The 14,199-nt window shown below is 40.2% G+C and overlaps 1 protein-coding gene across 1 annotated transcript in view; it reads left to right on the forward strand.

Annotated features, from left to right (window-relative positions):
• Positions 1–14,199, forward strand: part of thsd7aa (thrombospondin, type I, domain containing 7Aa) — a 543,974-nt gene that overhangs the window by 157,799 nt on the left and 371,976 nt on the right. The window lies entirely within an intron of this gene.

Raw genomic sequence — 14,199 nt, forward strand, 5'->3', positions numbered from 1 at the left:
GTTTGTGATATGATCATATGAATACTTATCACATTCATGTGCGTGCTATTTATACAATTTGTTTTTAATGAAAAACAAGAATATAAAGCAAACTGTAACTTTAAATAATGAGGAAAAATAGAATGTTAACTTGTCAGAAGGATGACAATCCTTGACCAACCACATGAATCTACTTCATTTTGCTTTTGTATGCATTTATTAGATAAGTTGTTTATACTAAGACTAGGACTACGTAGGTGAATAATTTCTGATAAACATTGTTTGATGCCAAATTAAAACCATCCGAAACTGCCCTTTCCTCTGATAGGGTTCCCAGATGGAAGCTTTGAATGTTACGCAGGCAACATAATTTCAAAACACATTTAAAATTATAATTATAAAAGATGAAGTAATAATTTTGAAGACAGCCTTCCCAGACAGTTCAGCGGTGTGCCTTTTAAATTAGGAGATAACTCACACAACAGGTAAACTGTCTGCTGGATGTTATCTTGTAACATTGAATTGAATTCGGATAAGAATTTGGTGGTTTAAATAACTCCAATTATCCAACAGACCACTTAGTGTCACCTTGTGTGAAATCCTCTGATAATCAATCATACATGTATAAAACTCTTTATTGATCATATGTCCATCACATTCCAGATATAACACTCCAAGCAATGCATTTCAAAATGTCATACTTTGTTATAGACACACAGGGCTGGATTTTACCTTAGGCAGATGGGAATTCCACCTAGCCCGGGGATCTGTCCCGGGAGCGGTGGCCACTGCTGGGACTGCAGCTCAGCCAATGCAATGGAGCCTGGAGACGAGGTAAGTTGGGCTTGCCTCACCAGGGGGATCGGTCCTTCCCTGGTGAGGCTGGAGTGGCTGTTTGGGGGGAGGGGAGTGTCTTGGGTCCGGGGGTGGGTTGGGAGGTGGGAGTGGCCCTCAATTGGGCACCCTGTGCCCGACTGCCATGCCCCCCCACTGGGCGCGCGGAAAGGCCAGCAGCTATCGCTGGGCGGCCTTTCACGTCCCTAACACGCCCGCTTGCTATAGGTAAAATACCCGTAGAGGCGGGCAAGGGCCCTTAAGTAGCCGTTAAATGGCCACTTAAGGGCCTTGATTGACCTCAGGCGGGCAGGCCATCCCCCCCCACCCGACCTCCTTAAAGTTGACTGGAGGTGGGACGGGGCGGGTCGGCCTCCCAGAGCTTCCCGCTCAATTTTATGCTGCCCCCACGCCACCATCTGACCTGCTGGGGCGGCGTAAAATACAGCCCAAAAAGAGAGAGTGTTCTTCTGGCCTAAAGCCAGAAATATACCAGCTACAATTGGCCTGAGAGGCTTATAAACAGCTAGAAGTACTTAGACTTAGACCACAAAGTATACTTGAACAACAGCAGCCTTGCAGGGACAGGCCAGATTCAACATGGTTCCACCATTAACTCTGTTCCTTAACTATCCCTTTCCTTAGCAACTTTCTGATGCTGAAACAGACTACTCGCAATCTTGATGTTTTTGACGCTGAGATGAGCTTCCAACCACATATCATGCCATCACTAAGACTGCTTAATTCCACCTCTGTAACGTCGCCCGACTCTGCCCCTGCTTCAGCTTATCTGCTGCTGAAACCCTCATCCATTTTGTTAAAATTAACAGGCAGAATTTCATCTGTGTGTAGTAAAATCTCAAGTATATTATTGTATTTCAACATATCTTCGAAAAACACTAAACTATTAGTTAAGTTCCTTCATGGTCCTTTTTGAACCTCCTTTTCCCTATCTCCTGCATATTTGCAATATGTAAGACTTTTTTTGACTACGTTTATAAATCACTAATTAGTCTGAGCAAGAAAATGCCGAGTGTACACTATAATATCTCCTTGCAGGGAATAGGGAAAATTGGAAAGGAGAGTTCAGCCCAGGCAGTCACTAGTGCCTCATGACAGTTGGCTCCATAGATCATTGGTTGCAATCTGGGAACAGTTCACATACGCAAACTAATGTCTACAAATGCATTACATCAAATGAATGAAAAAGAATATATTAGAGAAAAGCACTAAATACTATATACTATACAAATACTATAAAGGGTGAGTTGTATCGAAATAGATCATGAAGTGTAATTTTAGACTGTCTCCCAACAGAAGGTATTGATCCCTCCGTTGTGATTGACCAAGGCACTCTGTTCACAGATGCATCTAAATAGACAGCATGAAGGATACTGCCAACCTTTCTTTCCAGAATGTTCCTCTTCAGCTGAAGAGAAACCCAGTAGTACTTGAATCGTAAGTGGGGTCATGTGGAGAATGGTACACAGATGTGCTATTTATAAACCTTCTGGGGTAAAATAAAAACCCAAGAAATTGGTGCACACATTCATAAAGACCTATAAAGATGTTTCAGTAATGAATTATTATGGAGCATAATTGTGTTGCATTTGCATTTTTATTTGGATTGCCATTCAGATCAGCCTCAGAGTTAGATGTTGGAGATGGTCATGAGGAAAACACAAATGACCTTTGAGCTAGACACGAGGATCTATTTCCATCTCTTCTCTCTCTTTCTCTATGCATGTATATATATTCTTCACAAGTGCAATGATTGCTACAGTGGACAGCTACATTTTTTGAATCTTTTGTGAACTCCTTGAGTCAATACTAGATTGTTGCCCACAAGCTTTTACCAAGATCCTTTCTTAATTAATGTCTTGGTAGATGCTGATCTGAATGGTGGGGTTTGAAAAAAAATCAATACTATCCCCATAAAGGAAAGCAAATGATAACTTCTTCAAGCTATGCTGTTTTTGGCACCATAATGCAGATCAGCTAAATGGTCTTTTTTATAACTGTACTTGTCAATTACTGACTTTCCAATATGATTATATTTGATATAGTGTCTCTTGCTTCAAGGAGTTATTTTGAAGAACATATATCTAATATTTATAAAATTATGTTGTAAGAAATCCAGTGGCTGACCTTTCTTTTCGTAAAAGGAACTAATGGTTAAGTATTCTGATTTATTTTTCTTGACAGTAACAGTAGATAAATCAAACATAAGTAAGTATTATTAAAAGATAGCCTGAATATCAATTTTTATTTTTTCAAGAACTACTCACAATAGGAGACTTTCAAGAATTGATCATTAAGGGCAGAAATTCCAATATGTGGGGATGATCTACTGGTGTTAATTTTGCGAGCAGGGACTGAAAAATTGTTCCGTCACAGCCTCATCATTGCCGCATTGTGAATGTGCACTGTGCTATTTTCCAATTTACATTTCCTGGCAGCGGATGCTGTTCTCACACAGGATATGCTTGAACCTCATCATGCATGCTTAATGTACTTAAATAAGTCATTGATATCCAGTTCTCCATTTGTCAAGTTTCATATTGAAGTCGTGTCCTGTGTTAAATCCACCTATGTGGATGATAATTAAAGTTAAATTACGTTTCTGCATAAGGATAGGAAGCTCTTAAAAACGAGTCATAGGGCTGGATTTTATGCAGCCAGCGGAGGTCCCAGTATCGGACCAAAAAGACTGAGGGAACCCCGCCTCGGCCTTTTTGAGCCCCCCCAGCGCGGTCTTCCGTTGTTCTGGAAGTGAAGTTTCTGGTACTGGGATCTCTGTCCCTTTAAAGATGAGGATCCTGCCTCCAAGAGCTACCAGCCAATAACTGGGCCGGCAGCTGAGCAGCATTGGCAGTGCTATTGAGAGCAGAGGCATTAGACACAGGCCCAGCACTGGAATCCCAGACCTCAGGTAAGTGAGGCAGGGTCACCGCAGCCAGTCCGGAAGGCTTTGGCAAGGGGGTGGTGGGGTGAAGAGTGTGAAGTCTAGGGAGAAGGGAAGGGGGGTCCATGGAGTGGAGGTTGTGCCAACAGGGGTCCTTCGTGTGCCATAGGTGACAAGGTGCCGTCCCCACAAAGGTGGAGGGAAGAGGCCCTTAAGTGACCATTAATGGGCCACTAGAGGGCGTCAATTGTCCTCTGAGCGAGAAGGATGTCGTCGGCCGATTCCGCCCCCAACAAAATTGCTTGACAATGGGGTGACAACGGTGTCCCTCTGTTCCTGCACACTCTTTAGAACTGTGCCATTAAGTCTATTGTTACAACCAGGTGAGAAAGGTGTCTAGGGGTCTTTTACTGTCTTTACCTGGTTTTATTGTAAGAGGGTTTAATTTTAAACTGTTTGTTTTGAGCTCCCCTTCTGTGAATCCTTGTTCACAGCTTTCCAATTATAAGGCAAAGAAATAAGCACACCAGGTTTTCTTTAGGTTTAAAGAAGAAAAGTGAAATTTATTAAACCTTAAACTTAAACTCTAATACAGTTAACGCCTATGGATATATGACATTCCCCAATAGCATGCACATGCAATACACGCATGCAAATAGGGACAGAAAGAGCAGAAGAAAAATAAAATAGGTTTTGTGGCAGTCTCCAAAAGAGGGTTTCTTGTTACTGTTTCTGTGTTTTCAGCTCGCCGTAGAGTCCTTGATTGTAGACAGCTCTTACTTTTCGTTGGGGCTTAGTATTCTTCTTAAACTTTGTTCACTGAAGGAGATTTTTCTCTCTTGGGGTTCATATGTCTTCAACGGTTTCTGAAGCTGATGAGAGCAAAATGAGAGCAGAAAGGAGAGAGGTCTTCTCAGTCCAGGAGAAAATACTTTCTGATTTCAAATTCCGTGTTGGAAGCTCAAATTCAAAAATCGCCAACAGTCAGTCATGTGACCAAACTGGTCCGACCACATCTGTTTGTGTATTCGGCGATCTTAATAGTTAACCTTGAATGCTTCAACGTCTGGTAATCAAAAGTCCATTATGGATTAAATTGGAGCAGGGACTAGCTCCTTTGTCCTTTTTAAAGTAATTGTCTGTTGATATGCTAATGTCTCTCTCCAGCCAAAGTCTCCAATTGATTTTTAAAGCAAGATCTTTCGTCACCATCAGCAGTTTAAAATCAATGTTCATGTGGCAAAATTAATTTTCTTCATTCTTGGCGGGTGTGGGCTTGCCTGACACAATATTGCCTCACCCTATCCCTTCAGCCAAAATGCATCACTTCACACTTCTGTGTATTAAGTCCCATCTGCCACTTGTCCACCCATTCTGCTAGCCTATCAATGTCGTATTGGAGGCAGTTCATATCATCCTCACTGTTCGCCACTCCTCCAAGTTTAGTATCATCAAATTTTGAAATTCTACTATGTATTCCAAGATCCAAGTCATTTATATATAGCAAAAAATTCGGTGGTCCTAGCACTGACCCTTGGGGAACACTATTATCCACCATCCTCCAGTCTGAAAAACAAACATTTACCATGACTTGCAGTTTTTTGTCCTAAAGCCAATTATTTTTATCCAATTGGATACTGACAGACTCGAAGGGCTGAATGGCCTACTCCTTTTCCTCAGTCCTATGTTCCTGACCTTCCTATTCCATGAGCCTCAATTTTGTCAACCAGCCTTTTATGTGGTACTTTATCAAATGTTTTCTTAAAATCCATATAGACAACATCCACTGCATTCCCTTCATCAACCTTCTCTGTTGCTTCATCAAAAAATTCAATTAAATTAGTCAAGCGTGATCAGCCTTTTACAAATCCATGCTGGCTATCCTTAATTACCTCAAACCTCTCCAAGTGCCTATTGATTTTTCCCCGATTATTGTTTCTAAAACCTTACCCACCACTTCTGTTAAACTAACTGGACATGGTTATTCCTTTATAATTTTAAATAAAAGTTTATTTTCAAAGCAGGCAGAACAGGTTTAAATACTTGAAAATAAAGAGCGACAAAGAAAGTCAAACAATGGTGCTAAGTTGGCACGAGAGTCAAACTGCACACATCACCATAATGCCACTAACCACTTGCAGAACCAGGCACCCCGACTTGGTAATTACTGAATGAGGAACTTCCTCCACCAGCTCTGGATAAGTATGGTGGCAATTACAGAGTTGTGTCATCTACTTTAAGGGCAGCAGTAGTCAATCTGCACCAAAGGAACAGTATTGCCAATGACAGTCAATGTCCACCTTTTCACACAGCTTGCATATCTCTGGCTCATCCAAGCTAGCACAACAAGCATGTAAAAAATCAGCCAACTTGATGCTGCCAGTTGATTGTAACACGTGACTAAAGTTTTTGCCATTGAGTAGCAACAGCAGTATGACAAGACTGGTCAATTTCAACGCATTTGTGCATTCCCCATGTCCTGGAGGCCACAAATGCATCCAAAAAACCAACTGGGCTCCTAACCACATTGCCATGGTCTACATGAACTGAAAAGGGGTTTTCCTACATTAGTGTTCTGCTGTTCAGTAATCAGGAACTTCTGATTTGCAGGGCAATGCCAGGTTCCCAAGCAACAGTCACAATGCTTTCATTCTAAGGCAGTCATCTGTGTAATGCTTATTAGGGGGGCAAAAATAATGCTGCTGGGAGAAGGAGGATACCCTCTTCAGCTATGGTTAATGGTACCATTGTGCCAACAACAAACAAAAGCAGAGTGCAGATACAACAAGATCTGTGCAGCTAATAGAATCATTGTAGAGCATCAGTGGCATCTTGAAACAGCATTCAAGATACCTGAATGGATCAGGGAGCATTTTAGATTATAGCATCACCATGGTCTCTAAAATGTCATTGTGTGCCACATGCTGCATAACTTTGAAATACAATTAAGTTTAACTAAATTGGAGGTGGTAAAGCTAGAGCATGATACAAGCAGTGATGCAGAGGATGATACCGAAGAAACAGCTTTGCAACCAAGAAGGCTATTAGACCAGGCACTCATGAAGGATACATTCAGCTAATTTTCCAAACAAACCTTTGAACAAATCATCTTGTCCACATGTACTTAATTATATGCTTTAAACACTTCCCTACTATTGTCCTCTACTTCAATTACTATTCAGGCTTATACTTCATTCTGCATTATTAAAAGAAACTTTTTGGGCAAATATCAAATAAAGTGCAACCAATTTGCTTCCCTAACTTGTGTTATGCGCTGATGTTTCCAAAAACCAGACTGCCTTCCTTGATGTCTGTGCTTTGTTTTATTCCTGAAGAAAACCTTCCCAATACTATGCGCAGAGAAATTAATCCCTTTAATGCATCCTTTAACTCAAAAAGCATTGTAAAGTAACTTGCATCTAGACCCTTTCAATGAAAAAATGCCTGAAATAAGATTTGCACAAGAAGTGTTTCTTCAGACTAACCATGCCAATTTTGGTGAAGGGTCCCATGTGCAACTACCTTTCTCTTACATAATTCTTATTGATCTGTATTCAGTTTCCAGAATTGGTGTTTTTTTAATTACCTCTGCCATAAACTAGACCAAAGCTGCTGCCAATGCAGTTGAAATTTTTAAAATTGGTCAGATTCTTGATTGGGGAATAGAAAAACACAGATTTGCAGAAGCAGGATGGAGATGAAAATCATTTGAGAAAATACATAGCCCTAAAGTACTTAGCAGACTAAGATGGAGTAAGTCCAACTTCATGTGTTCTTATGATTTCAACAAAGTGCACATCCATCTGGAGTCCTATCTCCTGTGTCTTGGTATTGTTACAACCAGGTGAGAAAGGTGTTGAGGGGTCCCTTTCAGCTTTCACCTGGTCTTACTGTAACAAGGTTTTATTTTTTTAAACACACTGTATTTTTAGCTCCCCCTTGGTGAATCCTTGTTCACTTTCCAATTATAAGGCAAAGAAACAAGCACAAACAGGCTTTCTTAGGTTTAAAGAAGAAAGGTGAAATTTTATTAACCTTAAACTTGAGCTCTAATTTTATTGACACCTATGGATACACGATGTGCCCACACTCGCAGGAATACACTATACACACATGCAAATAGAGACAGAAAAGAGCGGAAGAAAAAATAAAGTGGAAAAGTTTGAGGCAATATCTGAAGAGTTGTTTTTACGATTCTTCACGCTCACTGTAGAGTCCTTGATTGTAGATGGATCTTGCTTTTCATTGGGGCCCAGTATTCTTCTTAAACCTTGTTCACTGTCGGAGACTTTTCTCTTTTGGGGTTCATGTATCTTCAGTCGGTTTTTGGAGTTCCATGAGAAAGAGATGGGAGCAGACAGGAAGTTTTCTTCAGTCCAGGAGTATCCTGCTTTCTGCCAGTTTGAACACTGTCTCTACAATTTGAAATTGCCCAAGTTGGCAGCAGGGTAGTCACGTGACCAACTGGCATAACCACTTCTGGCTTTGTGTATTGTGTGTGTCAGGGAATGGTCCTTTTGTCTACAAACTCTGTCTGTTAATGTGCAAAAATGTCTTTCTAACCAGGTGCCTGGCAACCCCTTGTAACAGGCTTTCTCTTCTTCCCAAAAACAATTTGAAATTTAATATCCATGTGGCGAAATTAATGTGCCTCATTCGTGGCAGGTGGGGGCCTGCATGACATCATTAGCTTCTCTATAACTAGTGCACCTTCTATCATCCAGATAATTGATACAACATTATATAATACTATTGTACTCACACCTGGTAGGTTACCTTGGTTCCTTGTGCTAAGTACTCTGCTTTCCTCAGATCTGCATTTTGCATCATAGATGTGCCTCTAATGCACAGTGCTGCTAATGGTACAAGTAAGAGAAACACATTGTTTAATGTATTGCCCCAATATGTCATAATATGGTCAATATGCCAGTTTGTATCATGAGCATAATGTGCTCACAGTGCCAAAACTTACCGAATTACACAAGAAGGAGTGGAGATTTAACACAATTGGAAATTTCACCAAATTCTACTCGTAGCTACTCTGCAAATGTTTTGTCTCCCCAGAGGAATTTCAGAGCTAGGGCTTTTTCATTGCACCTTATAATACAATAGCATTGTTAGCATAAGTGAATTTTGTAGAGGTTATAGTTGGAAGCAAATGAAGCTTGTAACAGCTATAACATAAATGATGTACTTTTCATATACAAAGGTACATTTTCTGTATGAATAGCATGCATCTATTGACACATGATTCTTATATAATCTTGTTTACAGTGTGCAGACACACTGGTGAGGTCACATGTATTGCCCATCGGTTGATGCCCTGAGAAGGTGTTGGCTTTCTAATTTTTCATACAATTATTTTTCAAACTCGATGTGGACAAGAGTTATCGGTTGGCCAGACTGGGTGAAGATGGAAGGTTTCCTTCACTGAAGGACATTATTTAAGTTTTAATGACAATCCAGCAGCTTTTATGGTCATTTTCCCTGGTGACCCCTGACAAATTATGAGATTTATTGATTTCAATTTCATAACTTGCCAGGATTGGATTTGAACTCATAACCTTTGAGCTGCTAATGCAGCACCAACCAACATGTTACTGTAACCTATTTAGTGTAGAATTCATGTTTACAAAATATATTTCCTACAAATGGCATATGAGACCTGTGTAAACTAAAGTTTTGCATATAGTTTAACCAAGATTCTATATTAGTGTCACATAACTTTTCCTCATTTCCATTCTATCCTATTAGAAATGAACTCCAGTGATTGCTTTGATTATTTTTTAAATTTGCCTTATTAACCTGTGTCACTACTTTTAGTGATTTGTGTATCTCTCGCCCGGGATCACTTTGCTCCTGTATCCACGATGCACATACACCATGTGAACATACACACAATGACAGACAGGAAAAGACACTCTGAACCATTCAGCTTGTCACACACAATTGTATATCACAATATATACACACCCAACCCCACCCAAAACCATGTGATCTCCTTTGGTGAAAAAACAGATAAGAACACGGAACAATTGCAGAAACAATACTGGGAAAGTGCTCTTCAATGCCCCTAGACAATTAAAATGAGTCCAGAGATCACTCTAGCCCCAATAATTCTATGCAGTTCTTGCCTTTTGTATGAGGTGATCTCTAGCCAGCCAGGAGCCCCTTGAAGGAGTTCAGTGAATCAGCATTCACCACACAAGCAGGCAGCCTGTTCCAGATGTCCACTATTCTCTGAAAAAAGAACATTTTCTTTGAATACACCAGAAAGATGTACAAACTTGAAAAAGAGCCTGTAAATTACGATGAATCAAGTTATATGAATGCTTAAGGAATTCATATCAAATTCCGCTGCATGCTATTTTAACAGACATAGTAACTTTGGGGGTGGGAGGGAGGGAGGACGTGTTTAGTGATTATGCTGCTGCCATCATGGTGTGAGGCAGGCCTGATGGACCAGCTAGTCTTTTCTTTCCCATCAATTTTGTATATTTGTACGTTATTATAATAGATTATTGACAATTTCCAGGCTTGGATCTTTTGAATTATATAGCCAGTTCAAAATCCAATTTAGTTTTCAGAGTAGATGTCACATGTTCAGTTTCTAACTCCATTTTTCCGCATTGTACTACTCAAAATCAGGTAGTATTGCAGCGGAGGAAGAAAATGAGACAGGGAGGCCTCGAGCCAAATCCACACCCTCAGGATGCTGCTTGAAATGTTCCCTAACATCAGGGATCTCTGCCGCTTGCCATTTGACTACTCCACCGCATTTAAATGATGGCGGAATGTGAGGCCAAGTAAACCATTCAATTTCCCTGCCTTTGAACTGAATACCACTAATCCTTGCAACTGATAGAAGAAGAGTAGTGATGCCTGTTTGGGGAGTGGTGGGAAGCCTACTGATGATGCTGTTGAAGAGAAAACTCCAGGTAATGGCCATCTCTCTCATTCTTCTGCCTCATATCTGATACGAAAGAGACCATAGCTCATGGAGAGCCTTCAGTTCAATTTTTAAAATAAAATCGAAGGATGCTAATACCCTCTTTAATGCAGCCTCTTCCTCTTTCTGGTACTGAGGCATGTACGACCCTGCAGGGGAGACAAGTATTTCTCTGACAATGGTAGTCTCCCTTTGTGATAGAGGTGCTGCTAGGGGCCTAAACTGTAACTATAATGAACTCTGTCCCAGGAAAATAGATTGGGGTCAAAGCAGGGACAGGGCAGTGGCTGGAAATCCTGCCAAAACCCACCTCTTGCAGTGAACCTGCTCTGGAGGGAAATATATTGTCCAATTCCATTTGACCTGAGAAAGTGGTGGTGGAACACCTCGACCTGCTGCAATCCATGTAAAACTGGAGCAGAAAGAAAAATTCAAAGTGTTGAAAGGATGTAAGAGGACAAACAATGAAAGATTGTTTCTACTCTTTGGTGAATCAGTAATAAAGGGATATACATTAGTGATTTAGTGTTAAAACCAGAAAGGGGAAAGTTGAAAAAATTTTCATACCACCATTGAAGCTGATTGTTTCAAAATATTTAACAATGAGTTAGACGAACATTTGAAGAAATATTAAATGATATGGAGGAAGTGAAGGGAGATAGGACTAGGGGAAATAGCTCCAAGTGAAACTATCACCAGCTCTTGTTCTCCTACTGGCACCACAAAAATAAAAGTGAATGAAGATAAGAGCTCTTTTCTGGAGTGGCTCTTTAAGAACCCCTGTTAGATTATTAGGTGTCAGGCACAAAAGGGTAGAGTGTATGCAGCTCACAGTTGCCCATTGGTACTTTGAAATTGCAGTAGAGGTCAGACAATGGCATAGGACCTTTTTTTTTAAATTTTTTTTTATTTAGAGATACAGCACTGAAACAGGCCCTTCGGCCCACCAAGTCTGTGCCGACCATCAACCACCCATTTATACTAATCCTACACTAATCCCATATGATTACTACGTCCCCACCTGTCCCTATATTCCCCTACCACCTACCTATACTAGGGGCAATTTATAATGGCCAATTTACCTTTCAACCTGCAAGTCTTTGGCTCTGTGGGAGGAAACCGGAGCACCCGGCGAAAACCCACACAGACACAGGGAGAACTTGCAAACTCCACACAGGCAGTACCCAGAATTGAGCCCGGGTCACTGGAGCTGTGAGGCTGCGGTGCTAACCACTGCATAATTATACTGCCTCCTCCTCCTCCAGAAACAGGTGGGACTGTTGTTTGCCCATTTACAGGTATGCCTGATAACTTTATCAGACAAGCTTTGGGCTTCCAAGTGATAGCTGAGATCCATCCATAACCTTATTTTCCTCTGTCAGGTGAAAAATAGGCAGGTGCAAGTTGCAAAGCATCCCCATAGTCATTCTAACAGACAACCAGCCGTTACTTTATAACAACATCAATTGTAAAATTTTAAACTTGTTATCTTAAGTGACTGTCAGTGTTCTGCTTAACCCTGTATATCATCCCATGTGCTGTAAGTGATAAATCTATGTTTAGTTCATCCCAGGGCTGATTTAGCACTGCGCTAGAAAACGTCTGCATTTGCCTCGCATTCTGACTTCAGCTACAGAGTTCCCACCTTGCACATGCAAAATAATTTTCTTATCAATGTGCTTTGCTGATAACCAACAACACAGATTTAAAATTTGAGCCCAGATTGCCAAATACTTGCCAGCAAAATATTTAGTACTGTGGCAAATCCTGTGGTTTTACAGCACTGTGCCTGGTACACATGACTGTGAATTAAACGCATATATTTCTTACCACACAGTGTATGAATTTAAGCAGAACATTGACATACCCTTAAGATGGAAAGTTTAACATCTTACAGTTAGTGTGATGGTAAAGTGCTAGCTGATTGTTATAATAAGAATTCCATCTTGTAAAGTGCTAAAGCTCACCACAAAATCACATTCAAGGAACAAATTGGAACAGAAGGCTTCCATTTAATATATAGAGGATAGCTTTACAGCTTTAATTATCTTTTCTGTCTGAGTATGGGCTGTTCGGTATCTTTTGTGGTGTCATTGGATTACAAAGTTGAGCTCACAGAGCTCTCCAGTACATTGTAGAGCTAATATTAACACTTAACCTAGGTTTGTCCCAATTTGAAATAATTGCACATTCTTACAACATTTCTACATTTCATGGCTATTATTTTGTACACTTTGAAAAGAACTACACAAGATAGCTTTAGTAAATGAGAGTTTTCATATACAGTTGTGCTGAAGATGTCAGCAAAATTGGAAGGTACTTAATTCCTCTAATTAGGTTCTGTGTTGATGTGAGGTGTACATGAAGGTCAAAATGAGAAGTATGTGGCTCAAACTTGTAAGCCCACAGCCTACACAACACTATATGTTGTCAGAAGACCGGTCAATTTCATTTGGCAGCAGCTGTAGCATTTTGCAGGCTACAGAAATATTCTGATCTGTGAATTTTATTTTTTAATTTTAAATCATTTTTCCCTTCATACTTTTATTTGTTGTTTACATTTCCCATATCCTAATTCCTTTTTTCAATTACCAGTATGTAACTTTTTTGTTTATTCCTTTTAGTTCTCCTTTTCTTCTTGGTCTTTCACTTTACTTCCATCTTCTGCACTATTCTTTCAGCTGTTTTTTGCTTCCCTGATATTTTTTTCTATCATGTCTCTGCAACAATTAGGAGCTTCAAAGTAACAATATCAGGTACTGCTTCTCTTTATGACTGCAGAGATTAGTTTAAAGTCTAATGTGATACTGCCAACTTAAAGGCCCAAGGAAGAGATAGAGAAGGATAAAGGTAATGGAATGAAGCGGAAGGGGTGCGAGCTGGGCAGGAAGGTGCTGTGTTTTCTTGATTAACACAAACACACCAATCACACAGACAAGATTGGTGAATGTAAACGGTGGGTCCTTTTACCACAACATCCATCTTTTTTCTAAATTAAAGATGTGTCTTCAGATAATTGGAACTATTTACAATACAGCGAGTAGAAAAAAAGATAATGTTTAAAAGGTATTAAATGTTCAAAATATACAGCAACAAATTTACAAGTCTCTAAAGCATATTGAAGGTCTAATGATATGCCCCGAATTGGTCACTGTAAGTTTAGTTTGTGGTCACTGTACAGTCTCTCAGTTTTGACTCGGTGGGAGTGTTGGGTTTGAGTCATGTCTTCAAATGTTTCCTGGATGCAATTGGATTTTTCAGTGCTCTTTAGTCTGGAACTTCTCAAAACTGACAGCAGTTCCGATGCAATGTCATGCCATTGAATGTTCATGCCTGGTATGACCGTGGTTCTGGACAATTAATGGCAACTTCTGGTGGATTCCAGATTCCATCAGTTGGATGTTGAACACAAATTTCTTGTCCAATATCGTCTTGTAATAAAAGGAATTCCTTCAGGGTGTTGAATTGCTGTATTTGTGCTCTCGGTTCTGAGATGGTGTCCATCTCACTCTGAAGGTCATTCTGTAGTACC

The sequence above is a fragment of the Heterodontus francisci genome, chromosome 2 (assembly GCF_036365525.1).
Source record: "Heterodontus francisci isolate sHetFra1 chromosome 2, sHetFra1.hap1, whole genome shotgun sequence".
Taxonomy (NCBI): Eukaryota; Metazoa; Chordata; class Chondrichthyes; order Heterodontiformes; family Heterodontidae; genus Heterodontus; species Heterodontus francisci.